Consider the following 14,096-nt stretch of genomic DNA (forward strand, 5'->3'; position numbering starts at 1 on the left):
ACACACTAGATGTCATGTCTACGCGACCCATATCGTAGGCCTGACGGTATAGCTTCTTCCTGTTCGCATGCCATGACGGCACGTGGATGTAACTTCACTTAATTCTGTCAGCCGTCGCGCCTCCCACGACCTTTGCCTCCCTCGCGTGGTCGCGCCCTTTGAGACTTCGACCGGCTATAAATGAGCAATTTTTTGCCTACTCCACATGCATGATACTCCCTCTGGTCCTTTTTACTTCTGGCAACCGTTTGCAAAGTTTTTGACCAAATTTATACTAAAAATATCAATATCTACAATATTGATTATAATGAGTATAAAAACTACGTTTTATAATGAGTATAAAAATATTTATTTGACATTGTGAGTGTTGATGTACATTTTTCTATAAGTTTGGTCAAAGTAGAGGTACATTGACTTCAGACAAAACTTAAATGCACAATGCAAACTAGTTCCTCCGTCCAGGTGCATGCCATGTCCTATCTAGTCACCACAACAAGGTTAGCTATTAGAGTACTAGTACCTCCCTTCTAGTTTAAAGGGCTCGACTCAAAAATTTCACCTACTCTTACCAAGATAGAGGCGGTGGAATAGTTTTTGTAGTGGTTTCTAGAGTCTGGACTCCATCTTCAGGAACCTTCGCCGCCGCCGGCAAGAATGCAAGGAGATGAACCAGAAAGCAAATGAGGCTGGAATGAGTAGTTCCATATTTTATACAGCAGCAGAGGTGGGTAAATATCTGCTATACCTCCGGTGGCAAGGCCATGTCTCTATGCACACACATCTCAGCCGTTGGTTCCAAGTAGATCGAACGGCTCACGTTGTCCAGAGGCAAACATACCATCACCACCAACTGAGATTTTTATAGGAGTGGTCATGCATGCATGTGGTGTAATTAATGCATCGGTTTACACAATTTTTTGATTAAAACGAGAGTACTAATTAAGTGCTTTTGCAAACTACAGAATTAATTCCACCATTCATCATCTACCTTGGTTGAAGAGATTTTCAAATTAAGCCCTATAAATCGGAAAGGAGGGAGTACCACATTACCACCACTATGGCCAGCCTTAATCATCACATGCAATAATTTAGTGCACCTTGAAATCTGAACGCCTGCTTGACTCTCCTTCTCCCTCCAGTAGTCCCACCACTCCACCCCGTATGGAAAAAATTTGCATGCATGACTCTCCTCCCCCGCGCTCGTCCAATCCGTTGTGACCAGCAATATTTCCACCCCTTCCCTCACCCGTAATTTACTCCAACAAATATGCCCACGCAGCTGCTTCAGTTACTTAACTGCAGGTGCATTGGGTCACTGACATGTGGGCCCAACAGGCATTTGGCCCACATGTCAGTGACGCAACTGGACCTGCAGTTAAGTCAGTGAAGCTCAGTCCATATATTACGTAGGTGTGCCATTGCTCGCTATAAATACTGCGCCTCCCACGGCATTTGGAAGAACACTCACGTTCATCGCTATCTCCTCCCCCTCCCTCTCACGTCGACCACCATGGCATCGCCCCTCCCTAGCCCTAGGCGCCCCTCGCTGCACCGCGTGGATGGTCATGCGTCGCCGTTCCGTTCCTCACCGCCACTAGTCGAGGAGGATGCGTCGCCGTTCCGTTCCTCGCCTCCACTAATCGAGGAGGACGCGTTGCCGTTCCACTCCTCGCCGCAATGCGTTGAGGAGGACACGTCGCCGTTCCACTCCTCGCCGCAATGCGTTGAGGAGGACGCGTCGGCATTCCGCTCCTCGCCGCGACGCGTCGAGGTGGACGCGTCGGCATTCCCAATCGCGCTAGCACGCGCGTCGGGGGACGCATCGGCTCCTCGCTACGAGGAGAACGCCGCGCCGCCTGCTGAGCCCCCCAGCCTTGAGGAGCTTTGGAAAGAAACGGATGTCGCCTTGTGGGAGGCTTTGCCTCCGGCAGAGCGCGCCAAAATAGTGGTGGAGAAGAAGGCCGAGGAAGAGAAGCGCGCCGCGGGGCAAGCTGCCTGGCAGGCCTATGTCGTGTCTGAGAGAGTCAGGCAATTGGCTCTTTGGCTCGTGCGAGGGCCATGAGGGTGGCAGAGGACGCCCGTGCCAAAGCCTTGAGTGCAGTCGGGCCCAAGTGCCTCATCTACGCTTGGCGGTACGTGGACCGGATGCACGCTTCCAGCGAGGGGGAGTACCTGTTGGCGCCGGATCACCACACCGGTGAGACCGCGCTCGCCCACCGGCAAGCTGCCAATCAGCACCTCATGAGTTGCGAGGCTAAGGAAGAGGTGTTGTGTCGGCGCGCTAAGAAACGGCCGCGCACTAGGGCACTCGTGGCATGCCGCAAGCACTCCTGCGAGCGCTGTGGATTTTATTAGGAATATAATTTAGTTTCGTAAGGCGATCTCATTAGTTTTGGGACGCAAATGATAAATCCTGACGTTCGGGAATTATTAGCGTCCTTAGTTAAGTATGTAAAACGAAAATTTTGGAAACCTTGTGTATCCATACGCATTTTGTAAGTACGTGCATATAGCACAAACTTTACTATATACTATCGCACTAAACGTCTCTCTCTATATATGCTTGCAGACTGTGCTACTCCCTCCGTCCAGGTGAATAAGTCAGCTTTGGTTATGCACCGTGAGCAAGAAGGAGGGAGGACTTATACACCTAGACGGAGGGAGTACTACTATTACTTGTGCACCGTGATCGCCGGACGCCTGCGTGAGGTGATGCACGAGGTCCACCGGCGAGCCCCAAAACGGCATCGGGCACTCATAGCAGTAGACGAAGGGCTCCTTGGAGGCATCGACCAGGCCGTCCATGAAACGATAGTGGTTGTAGGGGACGTTGCGCCAATTGAATATATGAGCAAGTTACTACGAGATTTAGTCCCAATAAGCACAAAATAAATCATGACGGCTATAACAGAGATTAAACTAATCATGTGGACTAGCATAGTAGATGAACAGATCGAATCTAGGACACGGACTAGAAACATGAATTCTACCACGATTTCGAACAGGAAGGACAGAAACACATACGGTGCAACAGGAGCAGCACCGTTGGCGATGAGGTTGTCGCCCATGTCGTTGAGGAAGAGGTTGCCGAGGTCGGGGAAGAATTGGTCGTCGGTGAAGTCGTCGTTGCAGCAGTCGCGAGAGTGCGCTCCTCAAATTTCAACAGCGCCCGCCGAATGGAGCGCAGGAGGGAGTGGTTGTAGGGGACGTTGCGGCTGCCGAATGGAGCGCATGAGTAGCACACGAAGCAGTAGATGGTGCTCCTCCCTAGTCTCTATCTCTACTCTTATCTCTATCTCTACTACTCTTCTTTCTTTTTTATAATATACTAGTAGCTGTCAAATAGAATAGTACTACGTCGCCCGCTGCACGCCCGGCTGAACACGCCTCCTCGCCCCCATCAAACGCCTCCGTTAAACCCGCATGCAAACCGAGAAACCTACTCCGGCCCGCGGGAGGAAATTTGCCGGTTGCCATTGGAGAATAATAGAGTCACGTCCAATCCATTTGAGTTAATTGCGTGTATGATTCTCCCTCTATAAAAAGTTAATTGCATCCTTAATCTTGTATTCTAAGTACTCTATGGGTTCCACTGTCAGTATAGTGTACATGACTTGCAGGCTGGCTACAGATTCGTACAGAAAGTTAAAAAGAAACAAATCCATCCTTAATCTTGTATTCTAAGTACTCTGTGGGTTCCACTCCCAGTACAGTAGCGAAAGAAGTATATATTAAAAAAGTATAAAAAGCTACAGTTTAGGACAGAATTCAAACTCAGGTCATCGCGCTGCAAGCATCCGGCCCGGACCAGTACACCAGGTGTTCGTTGCGGATGATGCAAGAGATAAACCTTTATAGAATGAGCCCGTCCGTTGCAACGGATCCAAAGTAGAATAGGGCATAGTATTAGGTACTGTAGGGAGTACCAGTACTATGATCACTCAAGCAAGTTGTCTGGCATGGATATGACCCAATGTTGCTGGTATCTGTCTCGTAAGTCAAGCGGCGTGCTGTAGTCATCATCACCTGTCCACTTCCCACAGCACATATTCGCTTCTCCATCTTTGTCCGCACATAATCGTCCAATCTTCCATCCTCGCTAAGGCGCCTCCCCCCTCTTCTAAAACCCAAGCACTAACAATGGTAGAACCGAGCAGCGTTCACCGAAAGAGTGGCTGGAATTCGCTCCCCACAGAGGTAATCAAGCTCATTGTTTCGCGTGTGGACAATATCAGTACCATGCCGCTCGCTGCGTGTTCGTCGGGGCTGTACCGTTTACTCAAAGCCCTCAGGCTGGAGCTTTTTAAGCTAGCTCCTTGCTTGCTGATGCTGCCTGATCTTCAGAAACGGCGTGTCACGCAGCATAACGATCATAGGGTGGCGAGCATCAACCCCCTTGACTGCGATCCGATCCGCGTCACCCTCAACTACATTAACGGTATGTACTGGGTCGGCATGAACACATCTTGGATGGTGATCGTGGACGGTCGCGGTAGCTGGATGCTCATGGAGGTCTACACCCGGCGATTGATCCCCCTTCCTTCGATTAACACTGCAGTGCTTTGGCACCGCGGCCCAGAATACTCAGAATCTTACAGTAGCCAACATGATACCAAGTTTGATTTGCTCAAGGTTGTAATCTTCCAAGTGCCCACAAGATCTGCGAATTATAAAGACTTCAAGCTAATTGCGTTCTTCAACCGCGGTCTCGCCTATCCGACAGGTCACTGCAGTAAGTGGATAAATCTGCACGTCCATCGCGGGATCATACATCCTCCATGGTTCTCTGATGCCATTGAACACATGGGCTTCATTTACGCTGTCGACTCCTTCTATGGCTGGACGTATTGCTGGCCTACTCCAGTCATTGCTACAAACGGCTGTTACAGCAGTATGTTACTTTCCTATGATATCATGATGGCTTGCTTATATTACTGTCAACATTTACTGAAAAAATATTCATGCTCATAACATGCTATTCTTAAGATTGACTGCATTAAGAGACCTTTTTTATTTGACTCCGACTTGATATGATGTTGTTGGCCGCCTGGTGTCCCTACCCTTCCTAGTCCCAGAATCTTTCAAAGAAAAGCGGCATGGCAGTTGCAGGTGGTTCCTGGCTCGATCAGAGGATCAATCGTTCGCACGTACCAGACGTGTTGTTTCGCAGAATACAATCACAGTCACTGCAAGGTCTTTGAGCAGGATCCCAGCTTCTCTGGGCCTTCAGGAATTTTTGACTGGAGGCTGGTAAGTAGCCTTGGTACACGCTCTCTGTTTCTCGGACTGAATTATCCGATTAACCAGGAGATAACCAACGACAAGGATCATGATGGCAGCACGGTTTCGTTCATCAGGAAAAACTGTGTGTACACAGCGTACCATGCGTCTCTACATACACCATACCCTGATATGTGCCGCCACGCTCTGCAGCCGAAAGTAGGAGAGAGGGTCGCAAGTATCAGACTTCAACCTCCTGGCTGGAGTTTCCCCCGTCAGGCACCCATCTGGTTCAAGCCGTCAGCCAATCTCCACAGCTTAATAAATAGTAACGTCTAACTGAGCCAGTTAGTTAGATGCGTACACTTGGTGTACTAGGATCTTTATTTAGTTTGATGCATACACTTGTTCTCTTTTGGTAGCCCTTTTGTAATGATTGCTGATGTTTGGTTTGGAAGAGAGAGCTGCGTCTTTACTCTTTTGTCCTGCTTACTGCTTTTGTTGCACCCCCAGCCCTGGTTGCTGCTGCTGCTATTTTCAATGTAGAATCAGTAGTATATTCCGTCTGTTGGTTGAATAAATGTGTTGTTAGGACGACAAACACAGTGTTTTGGAAGTCGTTGCACGGTCCAATCCTTTAGTGCCCCGTACCGTACGTAGCGCATACTATTTTTGGTACGGAACACATTTTCCACTTGATAACATGCAACCCACTGATGAAGGCCCAATAGAGGAGCCCATAATTAACTGGAAGGGAGGCTCTCACATGAATCCGGCCCAGGTACATGCTCATGGTCCCCTAAACATAAATAACTAAATAAATAAATAAAGCTAAATGCTCATGCACCAGTTCTTTAAATTCACGATTTAACAGGAGGATATTATTTCCTATGATAGTGTCGTTACATTCAGTCGATATTATTCTAAGGCAAAGATAGCGACCAGTCTTCTTTCTCCCGCCATTTTCTTCCTGCAACCAGCGGACCCATGCAAATTGTAGTCAACGTCGTAAATAGTTCTGGTCCATTTTTATTTTTCAATAAGAATGTCCAACCCAGCCCAGCACATTGGCGACAGCACTTTATCCTCCGCCTTGGTGCGCTCGCCGTAGCGCCGCCATCCGGCCCTGTCAACATAGTGAATCGGGAGAGGACTGTAGTTGTGAGTATGACAGTACGGACCCAACATAGTGAATCGCAAGAGCATCATTTACTACTCAGATGCACCCCTCTTTTTTTATCTAACCCACCCTGCTCATATCTGGGACCCATATCATTTTCAATGTATAGTCAATTAACGATAGAATTGCATAACTTTTTTTTGAGGATTTTTTCGGAGGAGCAGGATATAAACTGGGTTGTGCGGTCTCTGTGGCCCGTCTAACAACATGACCAGCCCAGCAGTTTTTTCTTTGGGAAAACAGGTAGCCCACTATTTCTTTTTGAAGAATACCCAAGCTAGGCCTATTTGTTTTCTCCGACTTACTGGGCAGCAAATCTTTCAAGACAAGGAGGGATGCATTCCGGCCTGGCCAAAGAATATGGTCAGTATCTGTTAAAAGTAATATCAAAGGGGTTGAAAATTCCAAAAAAATTATAGCAAATGGGAAATTAGTTTCTTTTTTTGTTTGTGTTCTTCACTGATATTTTATATTTCATTAGATTTTAACATGACATATTACTAATTTATTTTTAAATTTGTTTTAGTACGGCTACTAATTTTTGGATTAAGAATATTTTGTTCCCCAGCAAAAATTTGTGAATTTTCAAAATTTCGCACATTTTTAGTTCAATTTTTTAACCCTGTTACTGACCAGAAAATGGGCGGCAATTCTAAAAATGGAAAATGGGCTGCAATAAATTCCATATGAATTAGAAAATGAGTAAAAATTATAAAAATAATAGCAAATGGGTGGTACACGCCACAGATTTCGAGGCTGACTTGTTTACGCAAGGCTTTGTGAGTCAACACACGATTCTAGCAGCAGTGACTGTTGGATGTCCATCCAACGGCCGACGTGCTTCTTCAATCTCTAATCTTCCTGCTCCAGCCGCCTAAACCTGCGCTGCCGGGACTGCCTGCTCCCTCCTCTTGTGGCCCGCTGTGATGCCGCGCAGGCTTCACAGGCCCACCCTACTCCCTCCGCTGGCCTAGCCGCACGCAATCAACTGCCTCCTTATTACGCAAAAAAAATGATTCCTACCACTGACATCTGGGGCGCACCGGTTCGGAGGCTGACATGTGGACCTACTAAGTTGACGCGTACGCAGGGCTTTGTCAACTTAGTCAACAAATGATTCTAGCAGCACTGACCATTGGATTTGAATTGAACGGTCATGTTGTTTCTTCAATCGCTGCTCTTCTTGCACCAGCCGCCCAAACCAGTGCCGGCGAGACCGCCTACTCCTGCCTCAAGTGGCCGGCTGTGCTACCGTTGAGGCCTCACCGCCCCCTACTACTCCCACCGCTGGACAGGCCCTGCGGCGATGGCAGCCTCACACCGCAGTCGAACCAGTGAACCCTCGTACTCCTCTCCATGTGGGCTTCCACTGCCGCATCTTCCCCGGCTCCACGTCGTCCCCTTCTTAGGCCTCACCTTCGTCCACCGCCCTAGTGCTCTCGGCGAGGCATGGTCAACGTGGTCAAGGAACGACTTCCATCGCAAGAGTACTGTACATGGAGAGGCTGACAGCTGGGTCCACGACCGCAGCAAGGAAGTGCCTCCTTATTACGCCGAAAATAATGATTCCTCCACCTGACAGCAGGGACCCACCAGACGGGCCACCGTATTTCACGAAAAAATGATTCGCCCCCTGACTGCTGGGCCCCACCAGCTACATCTTCGCACGCAAGGAAGTGCGTCCATATTACGTGCCAAAAAATGATTCGCCCCCTGACTGCTGGGACCCACCAGCTACATCTTCGCACGCAAGGAAGTGCCTCACAGTCAGGACCCACCTGGTCAAAGCATACGTAGTGTTGTCATTCTGGTCGCGAACGTGTGCGTACATACGATCGGTTTGTCTGTATGCTGCAGCGATGAACCGTGGCCGTGTAAGGAAGGGCACATGTCGTAGTATAGGCGCGTACGTGTCGTAGTAGAGGTGCGCACGTAGCATGTACACATACGTACAGCCAGGGTGCAAGAAAGTAAATATGGTCACGTACGTACATACGGGCGGGGTCTTGAACGCCTACTCGCGCATATGTACGGCCAGGGCTCGTGTACATGGATGGGTCAGAACGGAGAAACTGTGTCATCGTGTTCATGGGGAGGCAACGGAATGCGTCGTGTTCATCAGGAGGCAACGGAATACGTCGTGTTCATCGGGAGCCAACCAGCTTGGACGGAACAGCTGATCGAAACGAGGCTTGGCGTACCGCAGAACGGAGGAAACGGCCTTGTGTTCGACCGGCCACGGTCGAAACGGGATCCTGTTCATCGGGAGGGGTCTGGCGTACCGCAAAACGGAGGAAATGGACTTCTCTTGGACCTCCTACGGTCGGAACGGGGTCCTGTTGATCAGGAGGGTTGTGGCGTACCGCAAAACGGAGGAAACGGACTTGTGTTGGAGCGCTACGGTCAAAACAAGGGTCCTGTTCATTGGGAGGGGTGTGGCGTACCGCAAAACGGGACTCCACGGGATATTGTTCATCTCCACCATCGACCTCCTCCAGCCTCCATGGGCTACTGTTCATCCACCATCGACCTCCTCCAGCCTCCACCTGCGACTGTCCATCCACGGGCTCCTGTTCATCCAGCCTCCACCGCTCCTCCACCGGCTACTGTTCAACCAGCCCTCTCCACGGGGTCCTATTCAACCACCCCTCCATGGGCTACTATTTATCCAGCCCTACCGGCTATTGTTCAACCAGCCCTCCACGGGGTCCTGTTCATCCACCCCCAACTGGCTCGATCAGGGTTATGTTCATCCAGCGGCAACGGCCTCTACTACCACGGGGTCTTGTTCATCCAACCCCCCACCGGGAACTGTTCATCCAACCCCCCCCCCCCACAACGCTCACTGTTCATCCAGAGGCAGCATCGATTGGCTTCAGTTAGCAGCAGTAGCGAAGGAATCACTCGGATTCAGTTAACAACAAGGGAACGATCGGGATTCAGTAATGTAGCTAGTGCAATCGCTCGGGTTCAGTTAGAGCCCAACGCCTCGCTCGAGTTCAGTTAGCGCGCAATGCCTCGCACACACGCGTGTACGTGACGAGAAAAACGCACATCGCTCGGCCCCCAACGACCCACTGTAACCGGGAACTCCCCGATATTTTCCTCGCCCTCGTTTCTACCACGGTTTTTTCCGTCATGGACGGCCCAAAGAATGTCATGCAGCTGCGTCTCCGGCCCACCCAGGAGGAAAAGCCCATTTTCTGTCATGATTTTTTATCATAGAAGTAGGAGCCCACCACATCTATGATGATACCGGGATTTGTCACAATTATCGTCAGAGAAGTGTCATAAGCATGACAGAAAAAAAATTGTTCGGCCCAAAATGTCACGGGCGTGTCTTTTTTTGTAGTGCTGGCAGATGCGGGGCAGCGCGGGGCTTGTGAGCAGTGCGGGGCGGCATTCGAGTCCCAGCTTCGGCTCCCTCCCTCGGGCGTTGTGGTGGCCCGTCCGGCGAGGCCGTGCCCCAGTTGTGAGGCAGCTCACTGTTGTCCACCCGGGCACGGGCTGGGGTCGAGCTGGCGGCAGATCTGGCATCACTTGCCCAGATCCGATCGATGGTAGTGGTAGCTGGCATCGGTGTTGAAGGAAATATGCCCTAGAGGCAATAATAAAGTTCTTATTTTATATTTCCTTATATCATGATAAATGTTTATTATTCATGCTAGAATTGTATTAACCGGAAACTTGATACATGTGTGGATACATAGACAAAACACCGTGTCCCTAGTAAGCCTCTACTAGACTAGCTCATTAACCAAAGATGGTTAAGTTTCCTAACCATAGACATGTGTTGTCATTTGATGAACGGGATCACATTATTAGGAGAATGATGTGATGGATAAGACCCATTCGTTAGCTTACCATGTTGATCGTTCAGTTTTATTGCTATTGCTTTCTTCATGTCATATACATATTCCTTTGACTGTGAGATTATGCAACTCCTGTATACCGAAGGAATACCTTGTGCGCTATCAAACGTCACAACATAACTGGGTGATTATAAATATGCTCTACAGGTGTCTCTGAAGGCATTTGTTGGGTTGGCACAGATCAAGATTAGGATTTGTCACTCCCAGTATCGGAGAGGTATCTCTGGGCCCTCTCCGTAATGAACATCATGATAAGCCTTGCAAGAAATGTGACTAATGAGTTAGTTGCGGGATGATGCATTACGGAACGAATAAAGAGATTCGCTGGCAATGAGATTGAACTAGTTATGAAGATACCGACGATCGAATCTCGGGCAAGTAACATACGGATGACAAAGGGAATAACGTATGTTGTCATTACGATTTGACCGATAAAGATCTTCATAGAATATGCAGGAACCAATATGAGCATCTAGGTTCTGCTATTGGTTATTGACCGGAGAGGTGTCTCGGTCATGTCTACATAGTTCTCCAACCCATAGGGTCCGCACGCTTAACGTTCGATGACGATTTTCTATTATATGAGTTATGTGATTTGGTGACCAAATGTTATTCGGAGTCCCGGATGAGATCACGAACATGATGAGGAGTCTCGAAATGGTCGAGAGGTAAAGATTCATATATAGGATGATAGTATTCGGACAACGGAAGTGTTCTGGGGGTACCGGGTACGCATCGGGTCACCGGAAGGGGTTCCGGGCAACCCCCGGCAAGCTATATGGGCCTAATTGGCCGAGAGGGGAAACACACCAGCCACAAAGGGGCTGGTGCCCCCCCCCCATATGGGCTGGCCAAATTGGAGAAGGAAAGGAAAGAAGGGAATAGGATTCCCCCTTCCCCCTCTTCCCTTCCTACTCCGAATAGGAATAGGAAAGGGGGGAGGCCGAATTGGGAGGACCCCAAGTAGGTTTCCTACTACTTGGGCGCCCCCTTGGCTGCCTCCCCTCCAACCTATATATATGAGGGGGGCACCGCTAGAACACACAACAAACATTGTTAGCCGTGTGCGGCGCCCCCCTCCACAGTTTATGCCTCCGGTCATATTCACATAGTGCTTAGGCGAAGCCCTGCGCAGATCACTTCACCATCATCGTCACCACACCTTCGTGCTGACGGAAATCTCCCTCGACACTTTGCTGGATCAAGAGTTCGAGGGACGTCATCGAGCTGAACGTGTGCAGAACTCGGAGGTGTCGTACGTTCGGTGCTTGATTGGTCGAAACGAGAAGAAGTTCGACTACATCAACCGCGTTGTCAAACGCTTCTGCTTTCGGTATACGAGGGTGAGGGAGTCCTGGACTAAGGGGTCCTCGGGCGTCCGGACTGTATGACGTGGGCCGGACTGATGGGCTATGAAGATGCGAGACCGAATGCTCTCTCCCGTGTCCGGATAGGACTCTCCTTGCGTGGAAGGCAAGCTTGGCGTCTGGATATGAAGATTCCTTTCTCTGTAACCGACTTTGTACAACCCTAGTCCCCTCTGGTGTCTATGTAAACCGGAGGGCTTAGTCCATAGACAGACAATCATAATCATACAGGCTAGACTTTTAGGGTTTTAGCCATTACGATCTCGTGGTAGATCAGCTCTTGTAATACTCATATTCATCAAGATCAATCAAGCAGGAAGTAGGGTATTACCTCCATAGAGAGGGCCTGAACCTGGGTAAACATCGTGTCCCCTGTCTCCTGTTACCATCGACCTTAGACGCACAGTACAGGACCCCCTACCCGAGATGCGCCGGTTTTGACACCGACATTGGTGCTTTCATTGAGAGTTCCGCTGCGTCGTCTCTAAAAGGTTCGATGGCTCCGTCAACCATCTACAACAATGTTGTCCAGGGGGGAGTCTTCCTTCCCGGACAAATCTTCGTATTCGGCGGCTTCGCACTGCAGGCCAACTCGCTTGGCCATCTAGAGCAGATCGACAGCTACGCCCCTGGCCATCGAGTCAGATTTGGAGGCTTGAACTACGGCGCTGATATCCGCGGAGACTTGATCTTCGATGGATTCACGCCCACGGTAGCCGCTCCCTGCCACCGCGATGAACACGACTTAAATCTGTCATCGGACCACACCCAAGAGATAGTGCCTGTAACCGCTCTGGCCCTAGATCCAGAGCAGATCACGCCATCCGAGGGCGGGAAGATCAATCCCGCAACGGAAGCCGCAGACTCAGCGGCGTTGGAGCCGCACACAGACCCAACCTCGGGTAGAATCTGCGCCATCGGAACCTCGGACTTGTTTCCGGCTACAGGTTCCGAACCACGTGCGATCGCATACATCGAGCTTGATCAGGCATCAATCATCGAATTCAGCTCCGTGGACATCTTTCGACACTCACCTTTAGGCGATGTGCTAAACTCATTAAAAACCCTCTCCTTAGCAGGGGACTAACAGCTGAATTATATCCGGTTTGAGCCGAGGGCTGGTGACAGGGAATTTTGCTTCCCACCCACCTCCCACTTAATAGCCGCTGTCGAAGACTTAACCAACATGCTTGATTACGGCTCCGAAGACATCGACGGTATGGATGACGATGCTGGAGAGGAGCGGGCCGAAAACCCGCCGTTTACCGGACGTTGGACGGCCACCTCCTCCTACGACGTATACATGGTGGATGCACCCAAAGAGAATAGCGACGATGACAAGGAAGATCCAGTTGAGGATGAACCTCCTGAGACACAACCAAAGCACCGACATTAGCGGCGCCGCTCTAAATCACGCTGCAGAAAAGACAGCAACACCGGCATAGGAGACGATAACACTCCAGACGGTGCCCAAGACAAAGAAGACCCCGACGAGCAAACTGCCAAACAGGACGATTGGGAAGATGGGCAAGTTAGCCCTGATGAACAGGCCATACACGAAGACTCGGAGGACAGTAATTATCTTTTGCTCTCTGAGGATCAGGTGAGCCTTGGCAACGAGGATTTTATTGTGCCTGAGGAACCTCTCGAGCAGGAGCGCTTTAAGCGTCGACTAATAGCCATTGCAAGGAGCCTAAAAAAGAAGCAGCAGCAGCTTCAAGCTGATCAAGATCTGCTCAACAATAGATGGACTGATGTCCTGGCAGCTAAGGAATACGGCCTCAAGCGCCCAGCCAAAAGTTACTCGAAGTGCAAATTGCTACCTCAGTTCGATGACGAGGCGCTGGAGCCCATACCATCATCATGCAATGCGGCTGACCGACCACCACGTGGTCGGGACAAAGCGGCAACTCAAGCCGAACACCAGCCCGCCCTACCTCATCGTAAGGGCAGAGATAAAACAGCTCGGGGACATACATATGACCTGCGGCAGGACTTGGACAGTAGAGCAGGTCAGAACAGATCGATCTATGGATCACGGGGACGTGCCCCGACACGCGACAATGGCTACCTAGCTAGACGCAACAATCATACTCACGCCCGGGCCGAGAACCGCAGATGGACTCCATCCGAGCTACGTCGCGATGTGGCCCGCCGCACACCCCCTTTGCTTCACTGATGAGGTAATGGAGCGCGAATTCCCAGAAGGGTTTAAACCCGTAAACATCGAATCATATGATGGGACAACAGACCCAGCGATATGGATCAAGGATTTTCTTCTTCACATTCATATGGCCCGCGGCGACAATCTCCATGCCATCAAATACCTCCCGCTAAAACTCAAAGGACCAGCCCAGCACTGGTTGAACAGTCTGCCCGAAAACTCCATTGGCAGCTGGGAGGACTTGGAAGAGGCCTTCCTTGACAACTTCCAAGGTACATATGTTCGACCTCCGG

Source organism: Aegilops tauschii, chromosome 5, assembly GCF_002575655.3.
Source record: "Aegilops tauschii subsp. strangulata cultivar AL8/78 chromosome 5, Aet v6.0, whole genome shotgun sequence".
Lineage (NCBI taxonomy): Eukaryota > Viridiplantae > Streptophyta > Magnoliopsida > Poales > Poaceae > Aegilops > Aegilops tauschii.